Source organism: Zootoca vivipara, chromosome 4 (genome assembly GCF_963506605.1).
Source record: "Zootoca vivipara chromosome 4, rZooViv1.1, whole genome shotgun sequence".
Lineage (NCBI taxonomy): Eukaryota > Metazoa > Chordata > Lepidosauria > Squamata > Lacertidae > Zootoca > Zootoca vivipara.
In genome coordinates, this window is record NC_083279.1 from 56,557,042 (window position 1) to 56,569,775 (window position 12,734).

Genomic DNA, 12,734 nt, shown 5'->3' on the forward strand with positions numbered 1-12,734 from the left:
ATTTCATTTTGCACATCAGACTATGCAAACTGGATGTAGATTGCGTTACTAATCTGTTCACAACAGATTGTCCTGATTTTAAAATGAGATCCACTTTTAATATTACTCATAAATAAGATTTTATTCCAGAACAACAGTCTGATAATAACTGACAGCATCACAAATATAAAGAGAGTGTTTCATGGGGAAGCATAGAACTGATTGATAGGCCATGTGACTCTACATATGGAAATAAATTCTTTTGCTAAACAGCAACAGATTGCCAAAGTCATGAAATTTTATTTCTAACATTAACACGGACTTAGATGCCATTGTCAATATAAATGTTAAATGTACAGCCTAACACACTGTCATCAGGATATTTATCAGTTAAACAGAACATTTCAAACTAGTCAAAATAACGTTCAATAGTGTACAAATTGTTATGAAAGTGCTTTAAATTATTTTAAAACTGACTTGCATAAAATTACTTTACTGTATAAGTCAGAAACTGCAATATATTGCACACTTACAGGGAGTGTCACTAAACTCTGCAATACTCGTTTAAGTATATATTAGTAATATAGTATTAAAAGGATACAATTATAAACATGTTTTCAAGTTCCTCCGCTAACAGTAACTTACCAGCAGGTGGTGTGATGAGAGTATTGAGTTTATCTTCAGATTGCAACTATTGAGTTTGGGCTCTAACCACATGAGTCTCACATCAATGAACAGAGTGGATGAAAGTTCACGACTTGTCCCAAGGGAAAATGACACACACAATATTTTAGAGATGCCACCTCTCTTTATACTGCCTGAATCAATAAAAATGCATATTGCCAAATGCATTGTTTGATTGTTTAATATATTTCGCCCCGCTGCACAGGGCACACCTTCACAAGGCAGCTTACAAGAGAAACAAATGAACTGACAAAATTTATAATATAATAAAATAGCCTCAGATGAAATCATATACCAGAGGCAAGCAAAAAATGAAAAACCAGAAAAACCTTGGTGGAACAGAGAAATATTTAATCTTTAGGGCTACTTAAAACCTGTGTGAGAAAGGGCCAAACAGATTTCTCAGGAGCAGGAACCTCACAACACTGGCGGAGGATGTGGAGGGCGGGGGGGAGCGTCCCACCCCCGGCAGCACGATCCTGGTGGGGTGCCATCGCGGCTGCCCCCCGCCCACGCTGGCCACCATTCCCCTGCAGGTGGCATGCCCCCCCAGGACACGCGCCAGCCCCGCCCCCACCTGCTCTCCACCCCCCGGTGCCAGAGCATGAAGTTCCACCACTGCCTCACAAGTGTGTGGGCACCAATAAAAACTCCCTGTCCCTGGCAGCAGTCAACCTGATCAACTTTAGTGGGTGGCCCAAATTCAGGATTCCTGAGGCAGAACTCAGGGCCTAGAGAGGTTCTTGTGGGTATAGGTAGCCCTCCATCCAAACCATTCAGCACTTCAAAAGTTTAACAACAGCACTTCGAAACGGAGCCTGGAAACAAATGGATAATCAATGTAACTAATGGAAAATTGTTACGATATGATCAACCCACCAAGTTCCTACAAGCCTTCTGGTAGAAGTTTGGATAGGTTGAAGCTTCCACACTTTCTCTTCAAAGACAGTTCTACACAGAGAACATTGCAGTGCAGTATGACCATGTCTTATGCACATTTAACTATGCACAGTTGAAGGTCAGCTGGTTGAAATCCTGCAGGTTAAATGAAGAGCCACTTGCACATAGAGAGTCTTCCTCCCAGGACCCTCCCAGAGCTGATGTGAGAGCTCCCAGAACCCAGTAAGCAAGGTGGATAGCTTAAGAGCTCTCTGCTTTGGCATTGGGGAGGGGGGGCAACACCCACTTGGCATGCTGGCTCCAGAAAGAGAGGGATAGCCGTGTCAAGCTGCAACCTGGGGTTATTCTGGCTGCATGCAATTTTAGCCTTAGGTACAATCCCCAGTGCCCAACCACAGCAAAAGTCACAAGTTGACTGTACCTACTTATTTTCCCACTCCTCTGGGTGAACTGGTAATCACTGAGTTTATTGCGATATTTTAATATTTTACTGGTCTTTTAGCTTTGTTGGATTTTGATACATATCATGTATTGTGATTTTAATCAGCCTTCTGGTTACAGGTAGGTAGCCGTGTTGGTCTGGGTCGAAGTAAAATAAAAAAATTCCTTCAGTAGCACCTTAAAGACCAACTAAGTTTTTATTTTGGTATGAGCTTTCGTGTGCATGCACACTTCGTCAGATACCACACACTTCGTATCTCACAAAGTGTGCATGCACACGAAAGCTCATACCAAAATAAAAACTTAGTTGGTCTTTAAGGTGCTACTGAAGGAATTTTTTTACTTTAATCAGCCTTGAAATTCTTTTTTGACTGGAAAGGAACTATAAATATTTTAAATAAATAAATGATAAATTATGCCAATCCTCATCCTCTTTTTTTGGTGATGAAATATGCTTCTGATGGATTGTAACAGAAATCTACATTTCCTTAATAGTTAAGGATCCCAGTTAAATGCAATTTGTCTTCTTTAAGTTGAGTTTTCTAATATATTCTGTCTTTTGTTCTTTGGTTTTCCTTCCTACTTCATTGTGCTGGGTATCACACTGAATACCCCGAGTTAGCCATTGGCGCTTACAAACTTCTGAAATTTACCCCCAAGATCCCAACGGACAACACTCTACAGTCATACTATCTGGAAAATCTCTCTGTCAGCAGAAAACACTTTTCACTTTAAAATATATAAATATTTGGCATGCGCACAGCTTAAGGATGAAATGTTAAGAGCAACCCTCGGTTTTTATTTTCAATCCCTCCACCACCATTATCCATTCTGTTTCCTGGCTTTCATCACGTGGCACACCCAATCCACTCTTGACGAATTCCTTATCCTTTTCATATTTGCAAGTATTCAAGGTTCCAAGAAAGCCTAATTTATAACATGGAGGAGCTTGCAGATTTCTGGCACATGCAGTTGTGCAGATGTTATTCCTTAAGGAAGTCTATCTTGATTGCCTGTGTGAATAATGGCTCAGAGCTGGCATAGTGCCAAGAGTTCTCTCATAGCTGAATGTATAAAACTACTCTCCTACTGAAAGAAGGCCCCCAGTAGGATAATATATTATTACGCATGATTCAAATTACAGGATCTGCAGCAGGGGAGCTAGTGGCTGAATAAGGACAAGCACACACGGAATACTGATGATGGCATGATGGAATCCATCATACATTGAAAGAAGCATCATTTTAACATTTAAATCCTCTGTATTCTTTTCAAAGTGACTATACTGATGATTACACAGATGAACGTAATAAACTAATCATGCCTATTTGTGATTTTTTATAAAAAAAAATACATCAAAGACGAGTTCCTGCAGTATTTTTATTTTGAAATAAAGCTGTGCTTCTTACTGAGTACTTGAAGCCCACGAGCTATAATTCAATAAGACAATATTAAATTCGTCTCCTATCTGATCCTGTTCCAGCCATTAGGATACTGTAGAACAAAACTTGTTTCATTCGATTATGTGGTCTGAAATCTCTGCGTTCCACAGTATTCTGGGCTGTTTTTAAGTCACTTGCACAACAAATTACTTTACCCACAAAGAACTAAACCCACATGTTTGACACATTATTGGCTTGCCAATCGTTTTCCTTTTATAAAGAAGCACTGTTCATGAAACAATGCATAAAAAGGAAGGGAGGAGAAAGAAGGGAGGTATTTAGCACTATTGTTTGCTTGCAGAAAAAGTCTCATCCAGGGAAAGAGCTATTATTTGGGGGATTAATATGCAAGTGTTAAACACAAAAAAACTATAACCAGTGACGGAGTCTATATATTGCTTTGCTCAAAATAGCCTCAAGCCAGCTCTCATCTTAACTTCTTTTCACACAGACTCTTGTATTCAGTTATTCTGGCAAAAGGGATGCTAATCAGGTGCTTTGTGCAGGGGGTGAGAGGAGTGGGAATGAAATTTGTTCAGAAATGACCTCAATCCTTTTCGTTAATAAAATCACATCTAGGCAGAAAAGTGGCAGAAAATTAAATGCAGCACGAACGTGGTTCAGATGTGACATACACTTGCAAGAAAAGAGAACAGAATGTGAAGAGATTTTGCAGCATAATAAGTCTGGAAACATTCAGAGAAATGCTTAAGTGCAGAGCGATCTTATGCTGCAGCAACCTCTTTACCCTATGTTACCTTCCCAAGTCTTGGAAGAAGGTTGTAATGGAGGAAAGGATTTTGATGCACACAATATAAAGCAACATATCCCTACTATTAGAGAAGTAAAGCTGTTTTAAAAGCTACATAAGGCCAAAAAAAACCGAACACAAGTGAAATAGTGCCCATGGTTATCAACACCTCCTGAGACAACAGAGAGTTAAAGCACACACACACACACACACACCTCACAGCATCTGGGAAAATGCAGCCACCATTTTGCATAGTGATTCAAATTATGCTGGCAGAATAATTAATTGAGCGACCTAATCTCAGGGAAGGGGGGGGGAGAAAAAGGATACATTAAATAAAGTTCATTACTGCATGATGTAAATGAGTTTCTCACCAATGATGTCACTGATTGGCTGAGATGTGGAGCTGGTTTCGAACAGTGCAGCTTGGCCGGATTGGCTGCTAGCTCTTCTGGTTACTGCCTGCTTGGGCAGCGCTTGAACCAGACACTTTTCTGCCTCTCTTGTTGTCGTATGAAGCAAATCATGTTCAGCCCAGCTGTGTCTCCATAGTAGTGGCACCCTAAGAGATTCTCCCTCTTGCTTCCCACAGCTCATCTGTAAGGCGGTCGCTGCTGTGAAATACCAGCCTTTGGCACGGAGCCCAGACTACGTTGTTAGATCCGTCTATAATACAGAAAAGACATTAAAAAAAAAAGCAGTTCTTTCACCAAATTGCATCCTAAGAAGGATTAATAACCCCCGATTGCAGCTGGTTTGTATAGTTTGAAATTATGTCGCTCCGAAACTTTCTAAAATACAGGAGGTGACCTATAGCAAATGAGAGTAACGTTGGCTCTCTGAGAAATAAAGGCAGGAAGAAAAAGCAAGCAAGACGCTTCTTTGTTTACCTTGATTACAAAATTCTTCATTTCGCTCTAAGGACTGTGACCGATTTCTTGGCACAGACCCAACCCTTTTGATATTTTTTTAAAAAGAAAAAAAGAGCTAAAGCGCTGGTTTTTTCCACCCTATTTGCATCCGTGTAATTTTTCTATTTAAGACAAGGGATCTTAATTAGTATTCTGTTTAAGTATGCAAACTGAAGCGGGGCCATGATACCAAACGAAACAGGGGGAAAAATCGGTATTGTAAGAGAAAGGAGGGGAAAAAATCTGTACAGCTTTTACAGTTCAGCTGTCTGACTCTCTGGGAAGGAGAAGGGGGAGGAAATGCAGTGATATCAACTTTGCCAGACAATGGAGTACCTACAGGCTTTCCCCCCCAGACATGTCTTTTATAACCAGTCAGTATTATGTGCTGCAGACAGTGGCCAATCAGTAAGCTCCTTTCTACAGCAGTGACACAATAGGTGCAACTGGCCACACTGTCCTCCTAGCCCCTGACAGCAGTTCAGGTTCATTTACTGTGTGCTGGAATATGTGTCCGCCTTTAATATTTCAATTTTTTTTTAAAGCCATCAGCCATCCTCCTTTGTTTTAACTATAATTACATCAGCCTAATTACTGTGTATGAGCTGCAGTACCACCGTTCCAAAAAAAAAAAAAGGTTGCATTGACGTCACCCAATATAAATGTGCATGAACATGGCTGGTGATTTAAATAATAAAATGCATCAATTGCTTATGATTCTCACCCCCACTCACACCACCCATCCGTGCTCCATCCTCTTTCTAAGCTTCCATCCTTTAACTAAATGAATTGAGAACACATGGGGGAAATGCAGGATCTGCTTTCAAACCTCCCCCCTCCCTCCCTTTATTTATTTATTTATTTAACCTCCCCTTCCCCATTTTTCATTGTAGTCTTCTGCTGAGAAACTAAAAAGACAAATATGCTTCAAGTCGGCAAATTCGGAGATAGATAGGGCAAAGCCAAAGTATTACCCCTAACTAGACCCTGGGAAATATATCTGCATCTGGACCATCACAGACCCACAGAAGTGTGATTATTGTTAGATGCATAGGGTGGCTATATATGTATGTATCCAACGGTTTGATAATTAATAGACTCCCTTGTAGCCGTCCCAGAAACTATTCATCTGGCCAAAAGATTAAATCATCACTTTTCATGTATTAGTTCAATATAATTGGTCACGTTCTGGGCGGGTGGGGTGGGGGGTGGGGGCGAAGAGCTGTCATGCTAATTTTTGTGGTTCTATGCATGGGATTTACATATTCATGAAGAGAATAGCTGTGATGACCACCGACAGAGCAGAATGAAAAGAAAGAGCACAATTCTTCGGAATACAGATTGCTTGTACACACACACACACACACACACACACACACACACACACACACACACCCACCAAGAAGGTAAATGATGTAGCATATGGCAACAACAAGAGGAAGCTGTCTGGCTTTTATTCAAACCTCAAGATTTCTATGGTTTACGAGCCTCTGAATATAGGCATAAGCTGCATTTATATTATTAATTACCTTTGTCTGATAGCAGGAGGAAAAGAATACTGCTTAGACCCATTTGGTCCACATGTTCATTGTTATAAGTTACACACGCATACAAATCTGGATTGTTAGATGGCATTTTATTAGAGATGCATAAAATGCTTACAACAGAGGAACATTTCTCCATATCCCATTCCACCCCACCCTTGGTTAAATTAACCATTTTTAGTTCTGGTTTGTACAGGGAATTGTATATTGCAGTTAAGATTTATTTATTCATTCATACATACATACATACATACATGAATTCATTCCATAGCATGGATTGTCATAAACTCAACTAAGCATTTTTTGGGGGGGGGGATCAGTTTGGTACTCATTTTCAAGCGAAAGTTCAAAATTCGCACTCCCCGAAATAATATGCAAACAGAAACACAACTATCCTTCAAAATGTGCACGTCTTCAATTTTTGTGGTGCAGTTCTTCAACAAAAAGTGTGTACAAAATGCATATATCTGGGGAAAGTGTTCAAAGTGTGCATAAAAACACATTAGTGAAAATGCATTATAATGGAAATTACAAAAATATGCACATTAGGAGATATACACAATATAAAACGGATGAATTCCCTTGAAAACCTCTTTTAAAAAATCACAAATGGTTGTAGAAATGTGACAAACTTAACCCAAGTCTGGAAAAATAGGAAACTAAGAGAAATCAAAATTGACAGTTTCCTGCATTGCTACTAAGAATCCACATTTCCTCTTTCTGCAAATGCAGGTGTTAAATGAATAATCTGAAGTACATTTTATCTGTAATTTAAGATGCACAATTCAGTTCATATAAATATTGTTTCTGGCTTTTGTACATATCTGGTTTTTGTATAGTTTGCGAATGAGACATGTTCCAAGGCAGCCAGTGACAAATAGTATAAGGTTTTAAAGGGGTCTATCTGAAGGTCACCCACTTTGTTTTAATCTTTCCATTTTTATATTCTTACCATAGCATTACTGCCAACTAATTACTGATCACTGCTCTATTAATAGTCTTACTTTAAACCAATTACAATCAAATATGAAAATAAATATGAAATAAATAATGAAATCTGGAGGAAAAGTTAACTAAGCGGTGAACTAATTTTTATTCATTTAAAAATCGGCCTGACATACAACATGGATAGAAATGCATGTGCAGACAACTTCCTGGGAAAGCAGCTTGATATAGGTAAAGGTAAAGGGAACCCTGACCATTAGGTCCAGCCGTAACCGACTCTGGGATTGCGGCACTCATCTCACGTTATTGGTTGCGGGAGCCAGCGTACAGCTTCAAGGTCACGTGGCCAGCATGACAAAGCCGCTTCTGGAAAACCAGAGCATCACACGGAATTGCTGTTTACCTTCCTACTGTAGCGGTACCTATTTATCTACTTGCAATTTGACGTGCTTTCAAACTGCTAGGTTGGCAGGAGCAGGGACTGAGCAACAGGAGCTCACCCCGTCGCAGGGATTCGAACCGCTGACCTTCTGATTGGCAAGCCCTAGGCTCAGTGGTTTAGACCACAGTGCCACCCGTGTTCCAGCGCCACCAGCTAAATATATCAATATATTTTATATATTTAGCCCTAAATAGAATCATGTAGCCCAGGCTTCCTCAACCTTGGCACTCCAGATGTTTTGAGACTACAATTCCCATCATCCCTGACCACTGGTCCTGCTAGCTAGGGATCATGGGAGTTGTAGGCCAAAAACATCTGGAGGGCCGAGTTTGAGGAAGCCTGATGTAACCAGTTGACACTGCAGGTCTCTAGATCAACCAATGACCAAAAGTGGATACTCTTCACCCTATATGCCCCTATATATTAAGCCACATTTTCCGGATTATAGTGTGTCACAAACACAGAACAGCAGGGAAGTGTGTTATCAACCTGCTGGTAGCCAATGATTTAACTATCTACTGTATAGTAGGGCAAGATCCAGCCCAGGTGTGGAGGGTTCACTTGAAATCAGTGGGGCTTGTAGATGTCTAACTATCTAGATCATGCCCATTTGATTCTATATGGTAGATAACATTGAAAATAATAATTGAATTATCTCATACAAAATGTAGCATAATAAAGACCAGCATTTATGGTTATAATTTAGTTTCCACAAGTCAGATGAGTTTTCAGGTCTTCTAATTTATACAATTAAGAGTGATCAAATTAAAAAGGTTCATGCATCACATTAGATCATGGTTAAAAATAAGCAATAGTTAAAAATAAACCATGGCTTAATGTGAATGAGCAGACTGCAGGGTCATGCTTCTCAAAGGTCCCCTTTTGCTCCTTCCCCACTCTTGCTGCTGCCACGCCAGAGAAACGCAAACAAACAGAGGCTGGCCTTTGGACTGACGCAGTCTGACCCCACGGTTACCCTCCCCTAAGGTTTTATTTTGTTAGCCGCCCTGAGCCCGGTCTTGACTGGGAAGGGTGGGGTATAAATAAAATTATCATTATTATTATCTTATAAGTGAATTCACACACTGGTGGTTTGTTCTTCTCTAAACACACACAAGCAGAACATGAGCAGAACAATACTCTCCTCACCACACTTCCCACATGTGATTCCCAGCCACTGGTATACTGCCTGCAACACTGGAAGGAGAATAAAATCCTATCCTCCATGAATTTGTCTAATCTGTGAAGCAGAACTTTCTTTTGCCTGCCCTGCACCTTCCAATATTCAGGTTTGTTGGATGTCTCCAGTTCTAGTGCTATGAGAGGGAGAGACATTCCTCTCTTTATCCACATTCTCCCACCATGCATAATTTTATACATCTGTCATTTCCCCTCTTGCTCACTCTTCTGTCCGCTAAAAAGCCCCAAATGTTGCAACTTTAACTCATAGAGCAGTGGTTCCCAACAGGTGGTCCGGGGACCCCCAGGGGTCCGCGAGCTATGCCAGAGGGGTCCGCAAGATGCTAAAAAATATATTAAATATATTTTGTATGATAACAGATTTTTTGTTTTGGCCGCTTCCTGCATGAGCAGAGTCTAGCGCAAAACTAGAATTAGATAGAGGCAGTAGTTCTGCTGTATGCCGTTAGGTGGCGCATTCTACTAACGCTCACCTCCCCAAGATGCTTTGCGCGCGTCGGCTTCATTTGTGCGCTACTGCGCAGGTACCCTGTCTTCTCCATTCCCCTCCCTCCTCCCTGGCGCGCGCTGCCTCTATGCAAAACAGTAGTGTTTGTAAAGCACCACCTAATGGCATACTTTTTGCAAAACAGTACTACTCTTTGCAAAACAGTAGTGTTTGTAAACAAAGCGTTGTTTTTCGCGGAAGCTACAGTTCGCGTAGTTAAAAATGGAGCGTTGGTTTAAAAGTGGTTCGTTAAAACGACAAAGGCCTACAGATGAAGAGGAAGAACTGTAAAAAAACGTATAAATATAAAATATAAAAAGACTCTTAATTTGGCTCTCACTTTTTAATTTTAGGATTAGGAATTAATGGGGGTCCTTGTCACAATAGCGGCTCGATGAGGGGTCCTCGAGAAAATTTTGTTGGGAACCCCTGTCATAGAGGGAATGGAAAGAGGCAAGTCATCTTGCGCCTGCTAATGTATTTCCTCAATGGGTTATTAAAACTTCCTACTGCATGCTTAGACAACATCTGCCTCCTGCTCACATCTTCATTCACAGCGCAAGTTACACTATCTGTAGCTTCTGTTTGTTTGATGTATGATTAGAACATTCATTTGCACTCCAACTGTTCCAATTTTCCTGGAGCAGCCACAGTTCAGAGTCCTGACTTGACTATATCATTTTTCTCAGCCTTTTTGTGTGCACCTATACAGGCACACACCTGTATATCAAGGTTATGTTAGGAGAGAAGAGCAAATCCTACCTGCTGCACAGGCAATCAATTTGAATACATAAGTGTCATCTCTAGTTCGTCCGCTCCATACTCAGATAAGGGCACCCCTCCCTACATCACACTGTAGTAGAAACGTGATTCAGAGCTTGCCCCGAGCTCCCAGTTCTTTAGAGTATAGGGGCTTGTGTCTTCCAAACCACACTAGCACCCCAGCCAGGCTTACCCACACACCATCTGCTACCATTTCCACCTGGCTGAGAGTGCTGCCTTCAAACCTAGCAGTGGTAAAACTACAAATCTTCTTACCTTCACATCTGTGATAGCCTAAGGATTGATTTCCTGCCCTGCATCATACCATACCTGCCAAGTCTCCCGCTAAAAATTCTTTTAGTCTTGAGACCCAGGAGCACCAGTGCAGCTTGGCAATGCTAGATTTTGAGGGGATTCTTTAACTAGGAATACTACCGTATGTTTGTGGGTCCAACTGCTCATTCTGTTTAGGGGAGTTTTGGACTTCTATCCCAAAATTCTGTCTTGGTCAGTATCACTGCCCAGGAGGAATGAGGATGGGAAAGGCTTCAACTGAAGAGAGGCCCAACTTTCTTTCCTGCTTGGTTGTGCAGTGTAGCAATTATCCAGTCAGCGCTAGCCTCTCAACCTGCCTAGCGGCCAACTAGTGAGTATAAAACAAGGGATTCCACCTTATGTCAAGCACAGAGAACAGATTCAGCTCTTATTCAAGTCCCTTATGTCAGAGAGGATGTCAGCAGTTAGGTTCATATAGCCATATGTGGTGGGAATGCAGGCCTGTACGACTATTTTGGAAATTCACATTTGAAGAAGTTTCTTGTATTATAGGACAGGTTGATCCAAGGCTAGCTTTATTAAATCTGTTTATAGATGACCATAATAATTTATTTTTTAAGGACCTACTAATCTTTTTCATGTCTGCAACTAGAAATATAATTACACAATCCAGAAAACAGCTACTGACTTAACTCTGCTAGAGGCATGGTGGGAAAGAATATGAAATATAGTCGTTATGATCATAAGAGCACCCAAGAACACAAAGGCCAAATATGATTTCGAAATGGTACAGTACATGTTTATTCAGTATGCTGAAAAGCCCAATGTTGTCCCCTCACCAGCAGCTATCCTCTGGGACAATCTGTTAAGGAAGAGAGCAGGAGACTCATATTGTTTGACTGTATCATTTACTTTATATATGCATTGAATGTTTCTTGCTGGGTGTCAGTATATGGGGATTGTTTGTTATTTGTATTTTTTGAAACTGAAAAATAAAGATGTTTAAAAAGCACAGAGAACAGAATAATTAAGCTGTATACCAATGCATGTTTAAATTGCCCTTGGCCTGCACATGTGGAATTGTTGAACAGAAGGGCCCTGAAAATGTTTATAGTACAACACTGTTTAAAGGGAAACTAGGGATTGGAAATAAAGACCAAAAAAAGACAGAAAGAAAAACAAAGACTTTTACAAAGAAAAAAGGAAACTCAACATAAACGATCAGGACCAGAAGATTGAACAATATTTAAACATAAACAGCAGACAGCTAGATTTAATAAATATAATTGAGGCAAGTAAAGCATTTACTGACAAAAGCAAGAAAACCAATAAACTCTTGGCTCACTGTCTAGAGAGAAAGTAATAAATTATTCCTCTAGTGATGTCCAATCGACCGACAGAAACTTACTAACTTTAACAAACAATTTATTACCACATTAGTAACTTTTATTAAGATATCAGTAGAATAATCCAGTTCATCCAACATTAAGGGAATTATTTTTAAAGAACAGCAAATAGTTAACATTATGGAGGACAGGCAACTTCAGAGTTACAGAAAAAAACACAACGTGCACACACTTAAATTCCCTATCCAAATAAATAATCTGTGAAGTTTTATAGCCTGAATTTAGATTCACTAATCCCTCCACTAATTAGTCTCCTTCATAAACTTCAAATTCTGGACACATTGACTAAAGCCATGATTATGCTTCTACGAAAGTTCAGTAAGGACCAGCCCTCCAAGTATGCAGACCAATTGGATGGTGGACTGTCTCACAGGACTACCTAGGAAATGACTGACCCACATTAGCTAAGAGTCCAAAATCCCAGTACATGACTTTCCCTTAAAATGCTGCCAGCCTGTGAAAATGCATTAGATAAGTGAGAGTGACAGAATGTAAAAGCGAACATCCAGCTAAAGTTTGCTCAGTGGAAAAAAACAGAGATATTATTGACCCTTCCAAGGCAAC

General features: G+C 40.3%; 1 protein-coding gene across 2 annotated transcripts in view; it reads right to left on the reverse strand.

The window, feature by feature from the left end:
* Positions 1 to 12,734, reverse strand: part of LOC118084639 (uncharacterized) — a 218,166-nt gene that overhangs the window by 184,182 nt on the left and 21,250 nt on the right. For both annotated transcript variants that reach the window (XM_060273638.1, XM_060273634.1), the window contains exon 2: positions 4,572 to 4,863. The gene's annotated coding sequence lies outside the window, so the exon portion shown is untranslated. The remainder of the gene's footprint in view (positions 1 to 4,571; positions 4,864 to 12,734) is intronic.